This window comes from Melozone crissalis, unplaced genomic scaffold, assembly GCF_028551555.1.
Source record: "Melozone crissalis strain CALT ecotype California unplaced genomic scaffold, PUWL_Pcris_2 ptg000018l_1, whole genome shotgun sequence".
NCBI lineage: Eukaryota > Metazoa > Chordata > Aves > Passeriformes > Passerellidae > Melozone > Melozone crissalis.
In genome coordinates, this window is record NW_026535796.1 from 23,153,601 (window position 1) to 23,175,177 (window position 21,577).

At 42.0% G+C, this 21,577-nt stretch overlaps 1 protein-coding gene across 4 annotated transcripts in view; it reads right to left on the reverse strand.

Annotated features, from left to right (window-relative positions):
* SUSD6 (sushi domain containing 6) overlaps nucleotides 1–21,577 on the reverse strand; it is a 90,376-nt gene that overhangs the window by 52,367 nt on the left and 16,432 nt on the right. For all 4 annotated transcript variants that reach the window (XM_054275781.1, XM_054275778.1, XM_054275779.1 and 1 more), the window contains one exon: nucleotides 19,250–19,342. The gene's annotated coding sequence lies outside the window, so the exon portion shown is untranslated. The remainder of the gene's footprint in view (nucleotides 1–19,249; nucleotides 19,343–21,577) is intronic.

Consider the following 21,577-nt stretch of genomic DNA (forward strand, 5'->3'; position numbering starts at 1 on the left):
ACCTAGATCATGCTTTTGTACCCCTCCCTTGTTTGCCTCCTTATCTCACTTGATGCTCCTCTAACCATCCTGAGGTTAGCCAAGCATATTTTCCTGTGGGCTGATTGCAAGGAGCACTTCCTCCAGCTGCTCCCTTCCATGCTGGGTGCAAGCCTTTGTATACCAGCTTCCTCCCTGCTGCAGCCCAAAGAAATGGACAGCAGCTTCAAAGACACTCCTGTGGGGACCAAACAAGCTTCAACTCCAACACTCCTTTTAAAGGTAAGTAACAAGGAAGGAACAGACTTTCCAAGGTGCATGCTTCCAAAGAAGAGGCGCAAGGTTGCCAAGGGGAAAAGGGGTGGTATTCAGTACCTTTCACTGTCCATTGCATGATGGAAATGCTCAAGTCACTGTGGATTAACAACTGCAAAACACGGGTCAATTTTCATTCTTACAAACAGCACTCATGCTTTTAGAAACAGAATCAGAAACAAACTACTGGAAAGTCTCAGTATTGTGTGATCCTTCCCCATTTCCCCATACTGTGGTTGTCATGACATGTCTTGACACATTCACAGAAGACTCCAATTGTATTATTTAAAAAAAAAAAAAAATCCAAGTTTCCTTGCTTTGGTAAGCCCAAGAGAAAGCCCTAAATATTATTAGCTCCCCAGATTTTAAGATGTTTTCTTTACAGTCACAGAATTTCTGGAAAATTTTTCTGCTTTACTTGGGAAGCAGAAGATAAGAGATCAAAATCCATTGTCCTTCCAAATAAGGAAAAAGTTAGTTATGGGCAGGCTGTGAACTTCCAGGAACCAGTAAGAAAAACAGAGCTGTAGAGGAGCAGTGGAAGAGTTAGGTTAATGCACACAACTCCAATGTGCTGCAGATTTCTGCACTATTACAAAAATGCTTATAGCAGTGGGATCAGGTCAACAGTGAATGAAAAGAAAACAGTTATTTTTTTAAAAAGTGCTGGATCTGCTTTAAAGAATTATTTTTTTAAACATACTGACATCTATGCTGTCTATGGGAGGAACTAGAGATTGGGGGGTTGTGGAAAACATCTCACAATCTGTCTCGGTTTTGGTTTTGGGTGATTTTTTTGTTGTTGTTTTTGAGTTTTTTGAAAATGTCTTTATTTGGAAAAGTATTCCCTTTAGAAACCATTGTTTCAGCATTTTTTCCCCTGCCGCACTGCATCGGAAAAGCTAGGTTTCATACTTTCAGCTTTAATCAGTACAACAGCACATTTACAGAGGACCATATGCACAAAATGTTCCAGAATGCCTTCCAAAAATAATAAGTCCTAAAAAAGAAAACTCACAGTAAACTGGAATGGCTTCAGGGAAAGAGAATAAAGAAAATCCGTGCAAAGGCAGAACTTCTTGTAACCACATCCAAGCTTGAAATGTTACTTTCAGTAACAGGGTTGACAAAGAAGCACTGGATTGCTAAAGTCACTTGTATATCCAGGATGTTATTCTCATTTATGCAGCTATCTTAATCTGTTTCAGAGAATGAAAGCCTGTGTACAGTAAAAGCTTATTTTATAATCCCTCACTACTAGAACATGCCTCTCCCTATCCTGACCATTTCTTGCGCTTTCATTTCAACTAATGAGGCTAAAAGCATCAGTCTGCTATACACGCAGCTGCAATACCACCAGGTTGCACAGCCACTTGAGAGGACATCCATTTGGAAGTCTTTTTCCTATCAAAGTCCTCTAAATATAAACTTCAGTGAAGCAGTCTGACATTTAAGGAAGGAACTATACTAGGAGATGAAGGAACTCTTACATTTATTCCTAAAAGCACAGCTGTGAGACACAACTCAAGTTTAAAATGATTGTATTTCCCAGATATAAAAATATCCACTATACAGAAGTATCATCCACTTTCAAGGAATGGCAACAAATATTGTACAGTGCCTGTCATTTGTATTCCACCTTATAAAGAAGGTTCTCAGCAAGAAATGTGTTGTTGTATCAGAAGATTCCAGGCTAACAAATCCCTAACATTTCAGTGTCCACCAGCACATAGATCTTTCCAGAGATAAACACACACACACAAAAACGCCAAAAAAAAAAACTGTCCCTTAAGTCCTCCGAAAATTTAATCTTCCAACAAGATAGATTATTGACCAAACCAAAAAAAATTTAAATTCTGGCTTTGGCCTTGAGACTGCATTTGGGATTCTAACACAAAAGAGAATGACTTCAATAAGTCTTGATAAGGCAGGCCTTCAAAAGGCCTCAGCACTATGGCTCGGTTTTGCATCCATTAGCCCACTACTTTTCTTTACTTTTGTTTTCTAGCAGCTGCAAAGTTGCTAGATGTTTCTTACTGCTTTTCCTTCTCAGGATGTACTGTGCTAACAGCACAGATGCACTCGTACTGCCACAAACCCCTCACTGTGGCAGGCATCCATCCCAGTGGCACTGGGCAGGTTTTATTCCACAGTGCCACATCACTCTTGCCAGTGTACAATGAAAGAAGAAAAAACTTTGCATCCCCATTCCATCCCCTCGCAATTCAGAGCACAGGACAATGAGCACAGTGCCTGCACACAGACCTGTTCCCGGCAGGTCCCCAGCACAGCACCCTCACCAGCAGCAGGCACATCCCACACAGACTCCACCCCAACAACCTACATGAAGATTTCAGACTTCAGGCAAGTTAACATAAACTAATTTCAAAAGTCTATAGGACCAAGAGAAGAGGTGGGGGGGAGGGGGAAGGAGCCCAGACAGTTTGCTTTCCTTTAAGTCATCCTCACAATTACCAGAATTACTCACAGAGAAGACATATCACTATGCAGAAGATCCTCACAGCCTTTTTTCCTCTAATTAGTTTCCTTCAACAGGCTACACTTAACTTGATTTTCTTACAAGGGATCAGTTGCAATTACATTCTGATTTGAGCAGCACAAGCTAGAATAATCAAGTCAGACAGACACTCCAAGAAGGATAATGGCTTATTACATGTCACAAGGGGACATACACACACCATGATAAGGCCAAGTGCTCCAAGCAGAATCCTCAGGATAGATCCCTCACCAGCAGAGTACCAAACCATCATACAAAGATGGTGTGTTAAAGATTTAGATTTTGTGTTAAAGATTTCCACCATCAAATTGGAGTGGGAGAGAAGCATGCCAGAAAGAAGTGTAGAGAAGTAAGAGTTTGCAGAATAAAACTTTTCATAAATAAAACCTGTTTGTTGTACCTCAATAGAAGGTCAGTTTAAAGCTTCAACTTCTTGCTCACCTGTCTCGGTGACATTTAGACTTTACAAAGCATGGCTGGTAGAGCAAAAATATTTTTAAAAATAAGTCCCTGTTAGCTGGAACTAGGGTAGTCCAGAAGTGGGACACAGGATGCTCTGACTTGCAGCAGGAGAGGGAGCACAACCAGTCTTCTGCACCATCCTGTGCCAGAGGAATCCCCATTCCTCCACTCCCCAGGGAGGGGCCTCTGTCAAGCTGTTATCAAACTCAAACAAAATGTTAAGCAAAGGATCTTGAGGCAGCCAAGCAACACTGCCTGAGAGTAACTACTCATTTAGCAGCTCTCGGCACCTCGTTCATATAGTAGGAATGGCTCCTCTCCCTTTAGTGACCTGCAGTCTGGTCCACCTCTTGTACATCAGCATCTCCCCTTTGCAGAGCCAGCTGGGGCTGTCCCTCCACCATTTACAGGCTACCTGGGCTGAAGGATAACCCTTGCTCCTGAGTGAACAGACACCCCCGTGTTGCTGCTCCCACACCCACCTCGCAGTTAAACATCCCCTTTGCAACAGTAATTAAATTTTTGGGAACTTCTCAGAGAAACGGGGCCCTTGCACAAGGTCAGCTCTGAGGCCAGTGGAAGCAGCAGCTGGGGAAACACTCCCACCTCAGATTTGCTGCCAAGGCCTGAAGTGTCTGAAAGCACTCTCTGGCTTAAGCAAGCAGCCCACTATGCTGGGCCAAGAAATTGTACAGGCTTCTTGCTCCTAAAACCATCTCCATTTTCAATCCACATTGAAGTGTGGAAAAAATAATTTACTATACATAAAGATACTCTATATCGAAATCATTCCCCGAAATCATGGATCCAGTATCATGGTTTCCATGCAGATTAAAAGCCAGAAAAAGCTGGGTGAGAGTGCTCCAAAACAGCCAAAGGTAACACAGGTGCTGCCTGCCTCCTGCCTCAGTCCTCCACACCTGAAGGGGCAGCTACCAGGCAACCATCCATGAAATACAAGCAAGAAGACAGATTATGGAGTCTTTTGGATTTCTACTTTTTTTTTCACTTGTCCAGCATACTTGTATTCAAATGTCAACAGGCTGCGCACATGAACATGGAAGACACCACACATGCTGTCCCAGACACCTCCATGCCTTGCTCCTCTTGCACACACAGACCTGAAAAGTTGAAGATCCTTCCCCATTCTCTCTAAAAAGTGCATTTTAGAGCAGGAATATTTAACTCTCTGCTATCTGAAGGTAAGGAATAAGTATGTCAAGCAAACAGCAGCTAAGGGAACAGTACATCCACTTGGGAAGCATGTCACTCCCTGCTTTGCTTGGGGTTTTGAGGTGTCTCCAAGTACCCCCCATGAGTACACTTAAGCTATGAAACTACTTCTCAAGAAAAAACATTCCAGTGAATGTGACCAGTGACCTCTACCCAGCCTCATGGGAAAAGCTCAGCAACTCCAGTTTCAACTGCCTTTAAAGGAAGACTGATTCTATTATTATTTTTTTCCAGACATTTTGCAAATAAATATGAAGGTCCTGCCACAGCCAGTAATCCTCAAGCAATTTCCTGTCTCTGGAAACAAGGTTCCCTCAGACTGAATTGATTAAATAAAGGCTATTAGAATTAGTATAAAGCAAGCTTGTTTAAAAGTCCTGCTCTTCATGTTTTTACCTGTAACACAGTGTTCCAAGCAGCAGGACAAAGAGATCAGCTACAATAGCTTACAACATAACAAAATTAATATGCAAGACCCACCAAAGAGTGAGAAGGTGATTTACAATTACTTTCAACAGCATAAGATTTTCATGTTCATTTAATCTATTTTGAAATTAGTTTCTCAAAGGGTATGCACCTTTTTATACAGTACTCTTAAGACTGGATTTCTTTTCCCCATTTTGTAAATCTGATATGTGATTGAGTCTTTGAGAGTCAGCAGTTGCCATAAACAAAGCTGTTTTCCTTTTACTTCTGCAGTTCAAGGATTTGCTGCAAAACAACTGGTTAAATCCATTAACACCATCTTTCAGTGTTACTAATTTCCTTTTCCTCTAAAGCCAAACATTCTCAATAAAACCCATACAGAGATAAGTGTTAGTTTCTACAAATGCTACACGTATGTAGAGGAAACAGCTTGACATCAGGATCAGACACTTGCTCAACAATTCTCTGGCATCTCTTGAACAGACAAGAGGAAGTAACAGGAAGTAATGACACTGGTGCAACAGTTTAAAAGAAACAGAGCAACCATTTCAATTGAGGCACACTTTACAAATAAAAAATCTTGAGTCTCGCAGAAAGGTCTAAACATCAACATCAGACTGGCAATAGTCTCCAATGCACAGGTTAACTGAGCTTCTTGTTCTTGTCCATAAGAAAAAAATACATTATGCAGACTTCCTGCACAGGAATTGACCAAGAACGGGGGGGAGGGTTGGTGGTTTTATTTTAATAATCTCACTTCTCTTCAGTATATGCAGAGTAACAACTGTTAAAAAAAGACAACAAAACATCAAATGTCATCTGTAGCTCCACCTATAAGGTTCAGAGAGAGACTGTATTGCACTAATGTCACAGCAGCTATATCCAGAGGAGCTGGTGGTGTGTCACTTGCAACTATCTGGATGTCCATTGGCATCTTTTAAAAAGCCACTTGCAAGCTTCATTTTGTGAAAAGACTAGTCTCTGCATGTTTCATACTCATTCTAACTCGCCTAGAGCTGCTTTTCTAGGTAAGTCAAAGATTGCATTTAACAGGTGTAAGGAACAGTTGGCTCTGGATAACAAAGGATCTCCATTTGTCTCTTGCACATCAGGGTCTGCTCCCTTCATGAAGCAGAATCATCCTTTCACATGCAGAGGGAAGTCAGGGGAGGACAAAGAGAAGCCTGCATTGTGGAAAATAAATAGCTCCACTAAGGCTCCACAGGACACTCCAAGGCTCATTTTGGGGAAACCACCCTTCTTACAGCATACTACAGAGCACAATAGCTGCCAGAAGCCTTTTCTCCAACACTCACATACCCTTCCCTGGTCTCTAGCAACACTGCCACAGCCTCCACCTCCAAGTCCTGCTCCTCAGAGGCACTTGAGTATAGCTGCTGGAAATCACTGCAGAGGCTGCTTCACAGCATCCTTGAAAATGAAAAGAAATCCCAGAGAAATGCTACTGTGAGAAATGCTACTTTTGAAAGGTAGGAACACACAGTGGTAAGGACAGAACTCAACAACGTACTTCTAAGGGACCAAGGTTCAGCTTCATCATCTCTGCCAAGAGCAGCCATGCTTTATTTACATCAAAGGCATCAACAGCCTTTGCAAGCTCCTTGCACACAAATCAAATCTGAAAAAGCTAATTATATTTAGGCAACATTTGCTACAAAATAAGTGACATTGGGCAGGAGTTTAAGTTCTTTGAGGAAGCAGTCCTACTAATAAATTTTTATTTTCAAGGAAAACTGTTGGGTTTTGTCACTAGACCAGCAGCAAGTTTCACCCTCAGAAGTCATGACATAAAAGATTATTCTTCCCCAAAGGCAAAGGCTCTCAGGAGTGAGGCCTTGTAGAATTACAGGTACAACCTCAACACAATCATCATCAAGGGAACACTGTTCCTTGCAAACACTGAAAGCACTTCCACCAGCAAGGAGAAATGGAGAGCAGGTGACAGTCTGCAACATCAATAGTTCCAAGATGCCTGACCCAACATTTCTGCTCACCTTTTTTTCTGGGGAAATAATCTTGACTTCCTAACTGCAGGAAGGACTCCTGATCTGATGGGAATGAAGAAATGGAGAAAAGAAAGAACTGGCCTTGTGAGAGCCATGTCATCACAGAGCACAGCAATGCTCAACACACACTACACATTCCTGAGAACGGGCTACAGAGCTCACCTGCAAATCAGTCAAGAGATGAGAGCATGCAGAGGGATCCCAGCTCCCTTCTACAAGTGTTCACCCAAATTGCAAAGGGTCTGAGTTAAGACCAATGATAGTAATGTGAAAAGAAGGATGTCAATCTATAGTGAGACTCTGACTTTGCAGAAGACTAAAAAATAAAGCTGAGGAGGAGATTGAAAAAGAGGACATGCACATTACTGCCTTAATGTCATCAGTCCTGGGAAGGTCTGGTTCCTGACATTAGCTGAAGTTCAGAGTTGAAACGATTTTTTATATATTAATCCAAGGCCTGCAAACACCTTCATTTCAAGATGTAAAAAGGAATGCTTGGCTTCTTCAGCCAAGAAAATTATTAAATCCCCATTTCTGAGACAGATTTTTTTTCCCCTCCACTACTGTAAGTCAAGAAAAAGTATGAGGGGGGGAAGGGTATAAGGAATGAAAGTCTTAAAGAACTTCAGAGAGGTGATTAACATAATCAACACTTCTTTTTGAAACCACACCTGAAGTGTAGGTGGCCTTGTATAGGTGTTTACCAAGAGTCAAACCAGAGCTCTAGAAACCTGCTGGAAAGGTGTTGGCTTACCATCAGCTGAATAATTCAATTGACGTGAGAAATGTCAAGCCTATCCCCAGCAATGCCTGGCTAAATCCCCTCCCCTACAAGTAGTCATCAGACTTTAGGCAAGCCTGCTATTTCACCAGAATCAAGCTGGAGTAGACTAGTCTTTAAATAGCATAAACGTGGGCAACAAAGGCTGCAGCTACCACAGGTTTCTTTGGTCTGTTTTTCTACAGCTGAATGCTGAGACACATTTTCTGAAATACATGACAGCCACATGCTTCCTTACAGCAGGCTCTTCTTGCCTTACATGGAAAACATTTCTTGTAAGACACAGAGGAAGCAAAGGTTAGATCGGATTTTAGTTGTGGGATCTTTTCATGCTGTGCAATAAAAAGCCCACGGATCTCATGCTGCTTCCCCCTCTGCTGCATATGCTCCTCCCCCTCACACAATGAAAGCCTCTCGGCTGAAACGTCATTTCCCACCCTTCCCTTTAGCATGCTTTTTAACATCCTCTTTAACATCCTTTTCCCTACAAAACAGCTAGCTGCTGGGACTCGCTGCAGAAAACCCTGCAAAGGAAGAGCTGCAGACAGGAAGCCTGGAGCACATGCCAAAGGATAAACTTTTGCTTTCAGACAGGTATGTGACTAGGCAAAAAAAGCCCTACACAAGCACTTCTTGCCTCATTAACACTTGCAGGTCAAAGACAAGCAGAAATCGGAGCCTACAAATCAGACCATGCTGTGCTAGGTGCTGTATAAACACTGAACAAAAAAACAAAACAAAACCACTGCTAAACGGCTATCTAAGCTACCATCACGTGGAGAAAAACCACCTCTATATCTGTGCCATCACTGGTCCCAGAGATCTTAACTCTCACAGCAGGTTCTTGCTATATCACACCCAAAGAAATACAGAGCTCTACTGCAAGCATGCAATAAAATGTACACCACACCCGTTCTTAATGCTTTCTTTGTCCACTACAGTTCATTACTCACTACAGTTCAGAAGATTGAAAAGGAAATTGAAAGGTCACTCAGATACGTGAGCTATTTCTGTCCCAAATATGCCAATAATTTGACTCAGTAGCAAGAATCAAAGAGCAAAACTTCCTGGCAACATGTTTTCCCTCAAATTCTTGTCTGTAAATATTTAACCCCCTTTATATTTTTGTAGCTACAGTTACTGACATGAGCTTGATATTTATTGATTTATAAAATTACATGTATGAAAGGACTAAAAACTAAGACTTTCTTTGCCAATGGCTACCCTCTCCAGTTTCCAGCTCTTTTCCTTCATTTTCAAGTCTTAACACTGCCTCACCTCTTTCATTTCTTTCATTCCTTCCTAAGATATTTACCACACCTCCTTACCCTCTGCACACATTCTAGCTCACGCTTGGCACGCAAGAAAGAGCCTTCCCTCTCCCACAGTTCCTCGTGTGATTTCCTCAGTTGAACTCATTAGCAATGTCTCCAGGACTTCCCATGATTGGGAAAAAATCGCCCTTGGGCAGACAGGAATGAGTTTGCAAGGTTTTGAGGGCAGTTACTTTGTGCATTTCGCGGAGGTGCTGTGCTCTGCAGCAGCAGCAGGGATGCAGGGAGGCTTGTGCAGGCACAGCAGCCCTGGGCAGGGCCCCACTGCAGAGCTCAGCACACAGGGGAACTGCACATGGACTGTGGGGGCTGTGCTCCTTCGTGCAAGGGACTAGCACCACCCTGGACATACCTGCAAAAGGCCTCCCTAAACAACCACAAAAGGGAACAAAGCAATCTCCTGCTCTAGGAAAAACAGCAAACTCTCCCATGCCAGATGAGCTTTCAGACAGTGTGCAGGTTTTGTGGTAGGGAGAGCTGTTGGTGGGCACGGATGGAGGAGAGATGGGAATGGGGTGTTGGGGTTTTATTTTGTAATCTTTTTTTACCTGTTCCCGGTTTAGCCATGCCTCCTTAAGAGACAGAACCTACACAAGCCTAAAGCATACACCCCCTCCTTGGCTGAGATCATGAGCTGATACTAAACATATCTTTCAGAGCTTGATATTAGGCCAAAGCATTCCTGCAGCATGGAACATGGGGTGCTACAATGGCAGTGCGGGGTAAATTACTGAGAGCAGTGGGACAAAGAAACGCACACGTTTTCTACAAAACACCTCCAGCCATTCTGAACACTGATCTTGTCCATCAGAGTTTAAACAACCTTTTTGTTGTTGTTGTTTTTGCTTAAACTGTGTACATTGTGGCAGCACCTCAAGGGCTGTAGTAACTCTGTAAACAAAAATGAGATTATTACAAAGAAAATCTGTCTCTTCTCAATGTCTTAAAATTTATCTAGCCTTTCCTTGCATTTTATCCCCCAGAGCAGCTGTTCGTCTTTTGATTATGGACAAAGATGAAAACACTGCTTTGTTGCATCCTTGTAACTGGGCCCAGTGGGATTCTTAGGGAACATGAGTCTGCTCCCAAACACACTTATCAGGAGGTTTCAGTCTTGTGGTTTTGTCTTCTAGTAAGAGCAGTATTAAAATTTTAGAGCCATATCATAACTGAGCAACTCCACCATTAATCCCACCATCATCAAACAGAATCTTCCCCCTTAGACAAAGCACTCTCAGTGTCAGTCTCCTTCACAAGCAGATACTTAAAAGAGTTCAGTCCGTTGACTGGCTCTGCTAAGGGGCCACACTAAGTTTGGAAGCGCCTGCAAGTGACAGTATTTTGCAGTTAAAGCTTCCTACAAGACCACCTTGTCTCACTGAACGTGAGAACTACAAGCCCTCACATGCTAAGCAGAGTGCACAAACCATCACAGGTAACTTACAGCACCAAACAGAAAACAACAGGCCCAAAAGCGCCCAGACACAAGACTTCCAGGAAGGACTAGTGGTTTCTGAACACAGACAGGAAGGGCAGTTTCTTACTACACATTTCTTCAGTGCATGATGTGAGGCAAACCTCTTGGGCCCTGAGTTAAGCACCTCCCCACTTCTGTTTCTTTCATCAGAAAGACAGAATCTATCCTCTAGAGACCCAAGGGGGAATCGCCCCATGTCACTGCCACAGGCCTTCTGAACTAAAGCAAGAGATAAAGTATCAACACACTGGTCACAAGTGAGTGCTGTGTCAAGTACTTCATACCCCACGCAAACAGAAGACACCACAGAGAACAACCCTTTATGGGTGCATTTATCACACTCCTGCATCCAGTCTGCCAAACGCCATGGTGGGCTGGAATTCATTCTTATGTTAAAGACCAAAGTGCAAAGGTCATAAGTAACAGTAAAACAGAAGGAGAAGTAATTGAGCTGAGCATAGAGAACCATGGTTTTTACCACCTATACACACAGAGACATCAGATCCACTACCCAAGCAACATTTCATGCACCTCCTGTCTTATCTCTAAATGAACATTAAGAAAATCAGGGCAATAGCCTGATACACTCAAGATGAGCAATATCACAGCCCACTGCAGACAGGACAGAAAGAAAACAAAGAGAAATTGTGTACCAAAGCAAAACACAGCAGAAGAACATCTGCTGCTTTTACCAGGAATACCATATGGCCAATATCTGAGGTAAGGAGAATGAGTTCATTCATATTTAAAAGCAAAAGTAATAGGTCATTCCTTCCAAGTTAAGAGGAAAAATGCCTGTTCCCCTTTCCCTGTTATAGACACAGCATTCCCAGTCCAGATATAGCCTTCCAAGGAACTGGTACTGTCAGTATTCTGGCCCAGACTGTCAAACTCAGGGCACTTTCTATGTCAAGATGCCAGAAAGAGGAGGATGAGAATGTTTATGTAGGAGTTTTGCTTAGTCCTAACATAAGTCTGGTTTATCCACAGCCAAGTCAGAGCTGCAACACTGAAAGACCAGTTTTGTCACCAGCAGATTACAGTTAGCACTCTGGAGCTCTGCAGCATTTGGCAGCAGTAAGCATGGTTAGCACAGTACATCTCAAACACTATGGTGAAGCAATCTTCAGTTCCTGAAAGAACTGCTCAGAACTGCAACCAACACAGTTGGCTCCAGTCAGAGCATCCAGAAGCATGTCTTTCCTCAACAAATGTGAGGGCAGGAGCATGGCAGCAATGTTTCTAACATCTTGCAGAACACTTGCCCGCCAGCTGAGAAAAATTCTACTTCTGCAGTGCTACACACACATGGATCTGCCATGCAGCAAAGTTACAAGACAAGAGGGACAATCTTAATGCATTCTCATTGTCTCATGAAAAAACCCAAACCAGATCAATAAGGTCTTTTCCTATTTGAACACCTGTTGGTGGGTACCATTTAGCTGTGAAAGCAGCTAAGACCCCTGACACTATCAAAGGCCCTCAACAGCTGCCAAGATAGAGCACACAAGTTAATTCACCTCTGTAAGAGTCCCTCCTTCCTAACAAGATCTTGCCATATTTGCTGGTTCTTCATTCTTTCCAAGCCTGAATCCACACTTGCTCTCTGGAATTCAAGTATTCAGTCTGTCAATTGAGTTTCTGTTGCCAGAGACAGATAGCAAAAAGGATTAGAAGGACTTCATTGCAGTGCTGAGCAGTCTAAGCCACAAAGAGAACACAGTATAAAAGTCTAGTCTGACAATCAAGTGCCAGGAGTAAATAAAATGAAAAATGACAGGCCAGATTAACTACTGCCAGCATTACTTCCCAGATCCATTCACATCACGTCCCAGCCTCCCCTCTCCACCTCTTTAAAACACTCAGGTGTGAATCCAAGTATATTATTGCCCTGACCCATACATCTCACCTTGTATTTGCTCTCTGCCTACAAAAGGGAATTCAGGGAGGAAGCCAGAGATGAACATTCTTATATGCAGAGTAATCCATAAGTGTCTCCAGCAGAGCCAGCATTTGTTTACAGGAAGACACAAAGGCAGTGTCCCAGATACCTGGTGAACAGCTCTTGTGTGGGGCTCAAGTCCACTGCTGACACAGCAAAGGCTTCCTCAGCCTCCTCCCAAGCAGTAGGTGGAAAAAGCAATGCAGCACAGAAGAGACCCAGACAGCAAGTATCTGGCTTTACAGCCCCACAGCCAGAAAGTGCCAGAGGCAAAAGGAGATGACATATCAGAATTATACCTACTGCTAAGTACTTCCTGAGAAAGTTGTCTAGAAGTCTCATCTTAGGACCAGTTTTATCTTTTAAACTTATGAAAGCCAGCTTTTGATGATGAATTTGTAGAACAAAGTGTCATTTTCTTACATGTTTTGCCTTCATCATTTACGGATGATCCTACGATAAAAGGATACATTTTTTTCACACCAAAGTGCAGCAGAAACAGTGCACTCGTGTGGTGTAGAAACCTAGGGAAGCTGAAAGGTGAATGCAGGCTTCTGAACCTAAAGCCTTCTGCAACTCAGGCTTCTGCACACAGTTCATGTTATTATTATGTAAGTTTTTCTCTGTCACCAAAAGTAACTCACAACCAATTTGTCCCAAGATCTCTAGTCTCCATTTCTTCCATGTGAGAAGGAAGACTACTGCCTATAAAAGCATCTCATAATTAAATGCATTTTCAGACACAGGGCAATCAATATTCTGGGAAATCAGAAAGGTTATACCACAGTTTTAGCAAATCAGAAAGGCTGTAGCAAGCCAAAGGCTACAGGGAGAGATCTAAAATGGACTTCCATAACAAATACTCCTAGGCTTTTTTTTGTCTAGTATCATTCACTCTGCTTGTGGCTAACAGCAGTCAAACCATAACAGACTTGCTACAGTTCCCAGAAAAGGTGGATTTTGTGGTGACAACTAAAATCCATTGTTTTCCTGTGTGAAACCTGGGATAGTTTGCCTATTTAGGATCACCTGAAACCAGAGCTGGACAGTGATCCCTTGGCATGTGGAAGCCTAAGAAGAAAAGGTCAGAGCAGACCAGCAGTTGTGTGTGTCACCTCAGCAGAAGCACACAGGACTGCAGAAAATGGCAGTGGCTGAAGTTACTCTGCACGTGGCACCGGCCCTCTGCCAATGATAAGGAGGTCAAGGGGACAGGCCAATACACCACAGGTCAGACAAAAGACTTTTACATTGTCTTTTCCCAAGTTTGTCCTAGCTCTATAGTGCCAACATTAAACTTCATTACAAGAGCCATAATTACATCTACCTTATAAGCCAAGCTTTGCCTCAAAACTCTCACTTTGATCTGTGTATTTGTCACCTACCCAATAATTAAAGGACTTTTTTCCCCTGCAAATTAGAAGAAGCTTCAGGTATAAGCAATGCCACCCAGCTGCTCTGCCAAGGTCTGAACTTTAGATACAGGACAGCTAGGTTGCTCATCACCTCATGTAGCACAGAGAAGAAAAGTGGCAGTATAGCCAAGCCTTCAAATTTGGAAGGACCAGATGTATTCTGTAGGATACCAAAATAACCACACCTTTGTCAATGAGCACACTATGATCTGAAAAGTAAAGTAACATTTCACCCTCCAAACTTTTTCATAATCTTACACAAACAAATACAGAGAAACTTCTGCAAAGATAGCAATTTCCAGTTGACCGAGTCCCTTTACGTAGTCTGCTCATGAGGCTTTAAGAAAGCCCAGAACAACGGGATTTTTGGTTTTGGAACACCAAGTATTTCAGCTTTCCTGCCCAGTGAAGTCTGGTGAGGAGACACTCCTGTTTGGTGCAAAAGGAGGTAAGGTCTAGCTCAGAGCTATGCTCTGAGCAGAAGGAAATCAGCAGCAGCACCTTAATGCTTTTCCTCCCTGTGGCTGCCCGTGCCCTGCACACCTACAAGGTCACCTCCTCCCCGTGTGCCTGGTGTGGCTGGCACAACCCTACACCAGCTTGGCAACCTTACAGCCTTACACATTGGGAAAACCACAACATAATGAAGTCACACACAGGTATGCAGCAGCCACATGTTACACCCTACTGCACTGGAAAGAGCCATTAATTGTGGAAGCATATAATTTTTACTCAATGAGCTTTTGCTTATGTACTTCAGCCATTTTAGCTCTTCTTCCAGAAGACATCAAATAAGACCATCCTTTGCTACAGATTTACCTACAGAACACAGACAAGTTATTCAAGTACAAGGCCCACTCCAGCAATCTTCATCATAGAAAGGCCCAGGAGAATGAATGGGACTAAAGTTTTAATACCAATAAAAAGCAAACTGGATTAAATTTACCTAAAACTTATTTTGCCAAACATTAGCTAAAGGCAAAAACCTACAGCTAAATGATAATTCTTCCTCGCAGGAAGCTAATGAACTCACTGCATTCCAAGAACTAGCTCCTGGACACCAGGAGACTGCTGGATTGCTGCAAGGTTTGTCTTCCCAAATGTAGTCATATCACCAACATCTTAAGAGCAAGGTCACATAAAAAGAAACAGACTGTTTCAGTTTTAGTTAGTTACATTATTATGTGCCTTTTTTTCTCCCTTACCTTCCTCCATCGCACATCACTGGCCTTTGACTGGGATTTGTGCTCTCACTTGGAAGCACTGCCTAGCACACTGTACATTACACCTTGATTACAGACAGATATATACTGAGGAAACTGATCTACCCTCAAAAATTGAACACATAGAGGTGTGCAAAAACCCACAAGTGATCAAAACAAGCTCATCTAATTTACTGTGCCATTTCCTGCAGGTTCTTTGCAAGGCAGGAAGCTTGCAGAGAAGCCAGGCAGCAGCTACACAACACTCATGGCACTATACAAAACTTGCATTAATACTGTATACACTAATCAACTTCTCTAACCTCACAGGTATTTTTCTCGAACACCAACAGGGCCTCACCTCCAGAGCTATCAGTCCCTGTTCTCATAGGCAGTGCAAGTCAAACAGCTTTTTCAGTATCCAATTCCTGGCTAGCAGGCACAGTCTCACTCCTCAAGGCATTCCACACACTCTGGGTGCAACATTCTTGTTGTACTTCCCTTGGCCAAAAGGGGAGAGGATCTCTGCAATAATGTTTCCAACACCAGGTGAGGAGGGTGTAACAGCAACACCTTTCATGGTGCTACTCTGAAGTAACTCTACTGAACTCATGGGATAATCTCAGTATACTAAAGTATTAAGCCAGCTTCAAAAAGTTTCCTTCAAATATTTCACTGTCCTCCTGAACCTCACCTACATTCAAAATGTTTTTTTTTCAATTTAAAAAACAGGCTGCCTTCTATACTTAGATGGAATTCTACCATCATCACATATGACATTTTTGGCTACATAGCCAAGAAGAAGTCAACAACAAAAAAGACTAAAGTAATTGTGAGTCCTAGAGGAAAAAAAAATGTGTAGATAAAATTAACTGATTTTACATTTAATATTGATCTTTGTGACATGGAAGACCAAAAAACCCCTCTGTTAGTGTATCTATCCTATAAAATTCACCACTTATGGGGATTAAACAAATTGAAGAGTCTGTGTGTGCTGCTGAAAGGGAAGAAAGTGTTGCCTTTAACTTCTCTGAGCACCCTGACAGTGCCTGGCTGTATCCTCAGAGTTTAGGATACACACAAGCCCTTGTTAAGATACAGCACTGTGTTTTCTTCTCAACAGCTCCAAGTACTACTTTAAGTAGAAAGAGGGTGCAAAATTTCCCTATGTACTGGGAGACTGTTAAACAAATGGTATAAAAACCCCCAAAATCAATGTCGGCATAAAACCCACAAAATCAATGTATGCTTGACACAGAAGGAGTCAGTTATGCAGTAACTAAATGCACAATGCAAGAGGACTATAAAATACCAGCTTGCTTTAGCAAGTACAATTGCTTGACACCAAGTACATCAGACAATAAAAATCAATCTTATCACCTATCCCAAATTCAGCAAGGCTTGTCTGGAACAATGCCTGGAAAGCCTGCAGCAAGCACATCACTCTGTAAGATGCCCATCTGGAGAGGGTGGAAAACACTGGGCACAGGTAGCTATGTCTTCCAAGCTAACAGAGATCAACTTTGTTTCAAATCACAAAAGGTGAGCAAGATGTTGAAAAGTGATAGAATATGAATAACTAAGTCCAGTCCAGGGCACTCATTTGCAGGAAATCCCTGCAAATGCAAATCAAGGGTAAAGAAAAGGTAAAATCAACACCACATACATCTCCCAAGTTTTATTTTCAGGTTGTAAAAGCAATCACTCTGAAAATGAGCATTTCCTGGGATTTAACAGTTGTTGGGTTAATAGCACTAGCAAAGGCAGTTACACCCAGCCCATAATTTTACCCACATAAAATCTACCATGTCTGGTCATGATGTCTCTTCTGGATATTGTCAGCAGAATCAACCTTAAAAAACAATATTGTTTAGAAGTGCTGATAAACCCCTTCCCAAGCTAATGTTTCCATGCAGGAAAGGAGCCAGGCTGGATTACTTTGAAATGTACACCCTTAGAGCATCTGTGCATAGTCACTGGCAGAAAGCACTCCAAGTCAGTCACCTCAGCTGAGCATCTTCTGAGGGAGCCTTTCTCCCTCTGCCCCACTACCTTTTCACACATGTTTTTTAGCTCAACTTACCTAATATTCTATGTCTACATAGGCAAAAATTGGGCAGTTTGCAAAGAAATCAGATTTTTACATCATCACTGCAGGACTTCTCCAATTCTGCATTAAGGAAAAACACTCCACCAAAATGAAACATGAGAGCATAGCACCAATATGCTCACACTAGCTGTGCACACATAGGCAATCTCTGTCTTCTAGGGAAGATCTTGAACTTGTCTAAATCCTTCCATCCCTCTGTCCTGTACTGATACCAAAAAGAGTCTCAAACCACACTGTGGAGGAAACAGCCCCTAGTGAAAGACTGCAAACTCCCTCACAAATTCACCAGAAGGCCAGCCCAGCCAGAGCCAGGACAGATTATCCATGGAGGATTGCCACCATTGATCCTCAGAGAGCCCACTATCACTAACAGCACGGCTGTATTAGCAGACCTGCTTTTAGCAGCACAAGGATGAGCTTCTCATCAGCTTCTTACAGCCAAGGAAAAGCTAAAGAGGCTAACTCCAAACACTTCTTTCTTCTTCTTGATCTGCATGACATTTTTAACAGCTCTGTCTGATGCAAGCATTTCACATGAGACATAAACATGGTTTCACCACTGTCCTTTCCCCATTGTCACAAATAAGATGTGGTGAAGAGGTACTTATATTCTGTGTTACATCACAGGCAGAGTCATATTGCACTATATACTTAGGTTTCAAGCTTCTCTCTGATGCTGTGCAGTTTATGTTTGGGCTGAAAGCAGATTACTGGCACAAACCAAAACATTACCTGGGCTGCACACACATTCACTCTAGAACACTTACAGAGCTCTTTGGACTAGGGATCAGAAGTTAGTCTCTTAAGGAATCCTTAAAAGCATCTGAGAAACAAGACTTGTTTGCTTTAGCCAAGAAGAGACAGAAGAAAAAATACCTTCTAAATTTGAGTTACATGCCCCCAACATGCAGCAAAAGATGCCCACTGCATTCAATCCAATGTGTCTTGCATCAACAGAGTTGGGATTTTTTTACTTAATGAGTAAAAAAATAAACACACATACATAGCAATCAAGATATATATTAAAATGAAGTGTACAAATACCACCCAAGAGCATCCAAAAAAATCTCCTAATATTTAAGTAAACATTCCTAATGAGGCCTTCTTAAAACTTGAAACTTTGCACTCAAGGTAGCAGTTACAGAAAACAAGGACATCAGGCAAGCACAGAAAAAAGAGAGGTAGCAAAGGAGCTTAATACCTTATCAATGCTAGAGGGTTCTGAGGGGAAGAGGGCGTAGTCAGAAGAATTATCCCTATCTTGATTAGCATCAGAACAAAGGCCCACATTAGTTTGTCTGCACTAGGACTCCCTTAGAGAGCTGGATAATAACCTGCTTGAAAGCATTAAAGGGATTTCCTCCCCACTTCACCCCCCTGAAATCTACACCCCTTCTCTAAAGGGGGATAAAAGGATGAGGTCCAAATAACAGCTTAATAATTTAATTCTCTGAAAGACATATCTGGGTAGCTTTTTCCAACTAAAACATCAAATATACAATACACAAGTACAATCCTTCTGTGATAAGTTTTCAGCCTGGTAACATCTGGGAGCAGGTAGGGGAAAAAATCAAATCAAAACAAAACCTATTTTTTGTTCAAGAGAAAAGGTCATATAGCGCAGGTGACTTATCATGCATGCTTTACTCTGGAAGGCAGGAAGGACTTCAGTAGTTTCTTACAGCAAAACCAGGAAGTGATACCAGAGTGGAGAATACAAGGAAAAAAACCCCACAGCTTGTGGGCTTGTGGTATCTGAACTACACAAAAACCAGGCTAACAGTGGAGTAAAGAAAAATGCTAAGGCATGACTACAAAGAAGTCAGAACCTAAGAACATTTTAGAATACTTCCTGTTTCAAAAGCTAGAGATGCTAATACAAGTGGCTGTCTCACTGCAGGCTGAGAACATGGAAGGCAACACATTCTGCCTTCAATTTACAGAAGAGTCATGGCATTTGGACAAAATGCAGGTTTTAAAAGCAAAAACTCAGGAGAAACAAAGTAACAGCATCAGCTTTCATCTTACCTGGTATTGACACAGGTTGGCATACAACGGTTGTCAAATTAGCCAGATTAAACTGATGATTCAGCGACGACAGGTTGATTCACACACCTAGAACTGCACAAAAAAGGCAGGTATTAGCCTGTAAGTACAAAGAATGGCACTCTGTCACATAAAAGAGCAGGAGGCTTGAGGGGTAGAAGTAGTTCTATTATGTTTTTAGGACACAGGCACACAGCTATGCTTCTGATACAGACATTACTCAAAAAAAATCAGATCTGAGTCTGAGATGTACTGCACAAGTTACTCAAAATTAAAGAATATGCAAACTATCCTCACACGTTCCATTTAAAAATCTCAAGGTAAGAAGAGAACAGTTTCAAGTGTAGCAGAACATTACCAAAAAATATTTTCAGCAGCACTCAAGTTTATTTGATGGGGTTTTTTTTCAGCAGGACAGAAACTTCCCAAGTTACCCAAAATACACATACTAAAACTACATCTAGTCCAGCCATCAGATACACACATGCACTTTCAGTGATCGCAAGTACTGCATACTTCCCAGATAAGCATAACAGAAATTTATTTCTATAGTGCCAAAATTCACAGGTATGTTTCGTTGTCTCATCACTGTATACACTCTTTTTATTCAGCACTACTACTAAAAATTCCAATACTTAAAAAGATGGCTATTAATAAGGCAAACCTTCTCCACTTCAGGAAGTATACCAACAAACTGAGAACTGGGAAAACTGGTCATCCAAGTGAGAGCAAAAGCTATGCAGCTGAAAGGAATTGTTGTCTAGCCTGCTTAAATATCTCCTTTGTTGCTAAACATTTCATTGTCACATTAAATGTCAACTTTTAAGTCACAGAACTGTGCAAGGCCTGCAAGACAGGAAACCACAAAGAGACTTGAGATGAAAGTTCTCACAGCTAATGAAATGAAAAGTAAACCTAGCAAACTGCTCTTCACATCTCTGATATGCTTATGAAAAGACACAAACCCTGATCTTACAACCTTGCTCCCCGTACCCATGAAATTCTTTTTAATTAATCTCCGTTAGCAAGTTTGTATGGTTTTGTAGTCTACTCATATACCAGGGCAAAGCTTGCAATGAGTCTCCAGCACGCTTTTGTTGCACATCACAGAATGAGTCCGCAGCATTTCAGGATCATGCAGCTCTTTGCAATAGTGCTTTAGCTTATAAAGACATACAACTCGATTTTCCTTAGGGAAAACAGGACCCTCCTTTTCCTGAAGCAAGCAGCATGCCCTTTATGGACTTTGAAAAGGAGTGAGGGGCCCTCAGAGAGAAGCTGGCTTTAAAGCTTTCAGGATGATCGCACATATGGCCACTGGCTGGCCCGTGGCATATGCGGCGGCAGATGGAGAAGTGAAGCTTTCATACCCTCTGAGCAATGCTCTGCAATTTTGACACTTCTCTTGAAAAGCAGATATGTCAATCACCCTCCCAGGCTGGTGTTTTGGCACAGAAGAGATTCTCCTCAGTCTGCATATCAGCACCAAAGGATAACCTATACAGGGCATTTTAGAGGCAGTTTCTGTCTTCGCTTTCAAATATAATGAATCCATACACAGCTGAGAATGATAATTTATTGTTGTGTTCACTGAACATCAGCTGGCTTTTGGCTCATTAGAGAGCCACACATACCCAGTATGCACTTTCCTTTAAAGGAGGGGTGGGGGGAGGTGTTTTAATTAATATTAGAGCACCTTACTGGGTCTCACAAATAAAATACCTTTTGAGAGTGGTCAGCACAAATGGGCTCCAATACCCAAAGGGGATTCTAACACATCCCCTCATAAAACTGTATTAGTGGGGGCTGCTCTAATATATTGTCCTTGAAGACTTTTAAGAAGTCAGCAATTGGGGAGTTGGGAGGGCTGTTGTTTGGTTTTGGTTTGCTTGCCAATTTTTTAAAGACCAATTAATTCCCTCTTAAAACTTATGTACCCCTAAAGGTCCTGCAGAAAGAGATCTAATATACCAACATAACTTCTTTTCTATCTTCATTCCCAAACAGGCTGCAAACTTGGTTTTGATCAGAAATTCTTGCAATTCCCACTCATTTTATTACAAAATCCCATTAAATCAATGCAAGGAAAAGAAAGGAACTGCACTGAAGCATAGCAATATTATAAACTGTGAGGAAAATTAGTTGAGGAAAAATGTAAATGGCTTTGAAGTTTTCCAAATGGTCCTGGCACTTCTGAAGTGTAAGCTAAGGGAGCTATGAACAGAGACACGGTATTGAAGCTGGTTCATTTCTGAGCATGAGGTTAAAATGGTGCATATTTCAGCCCTGCAAAGCTCAATTGCCTACCAG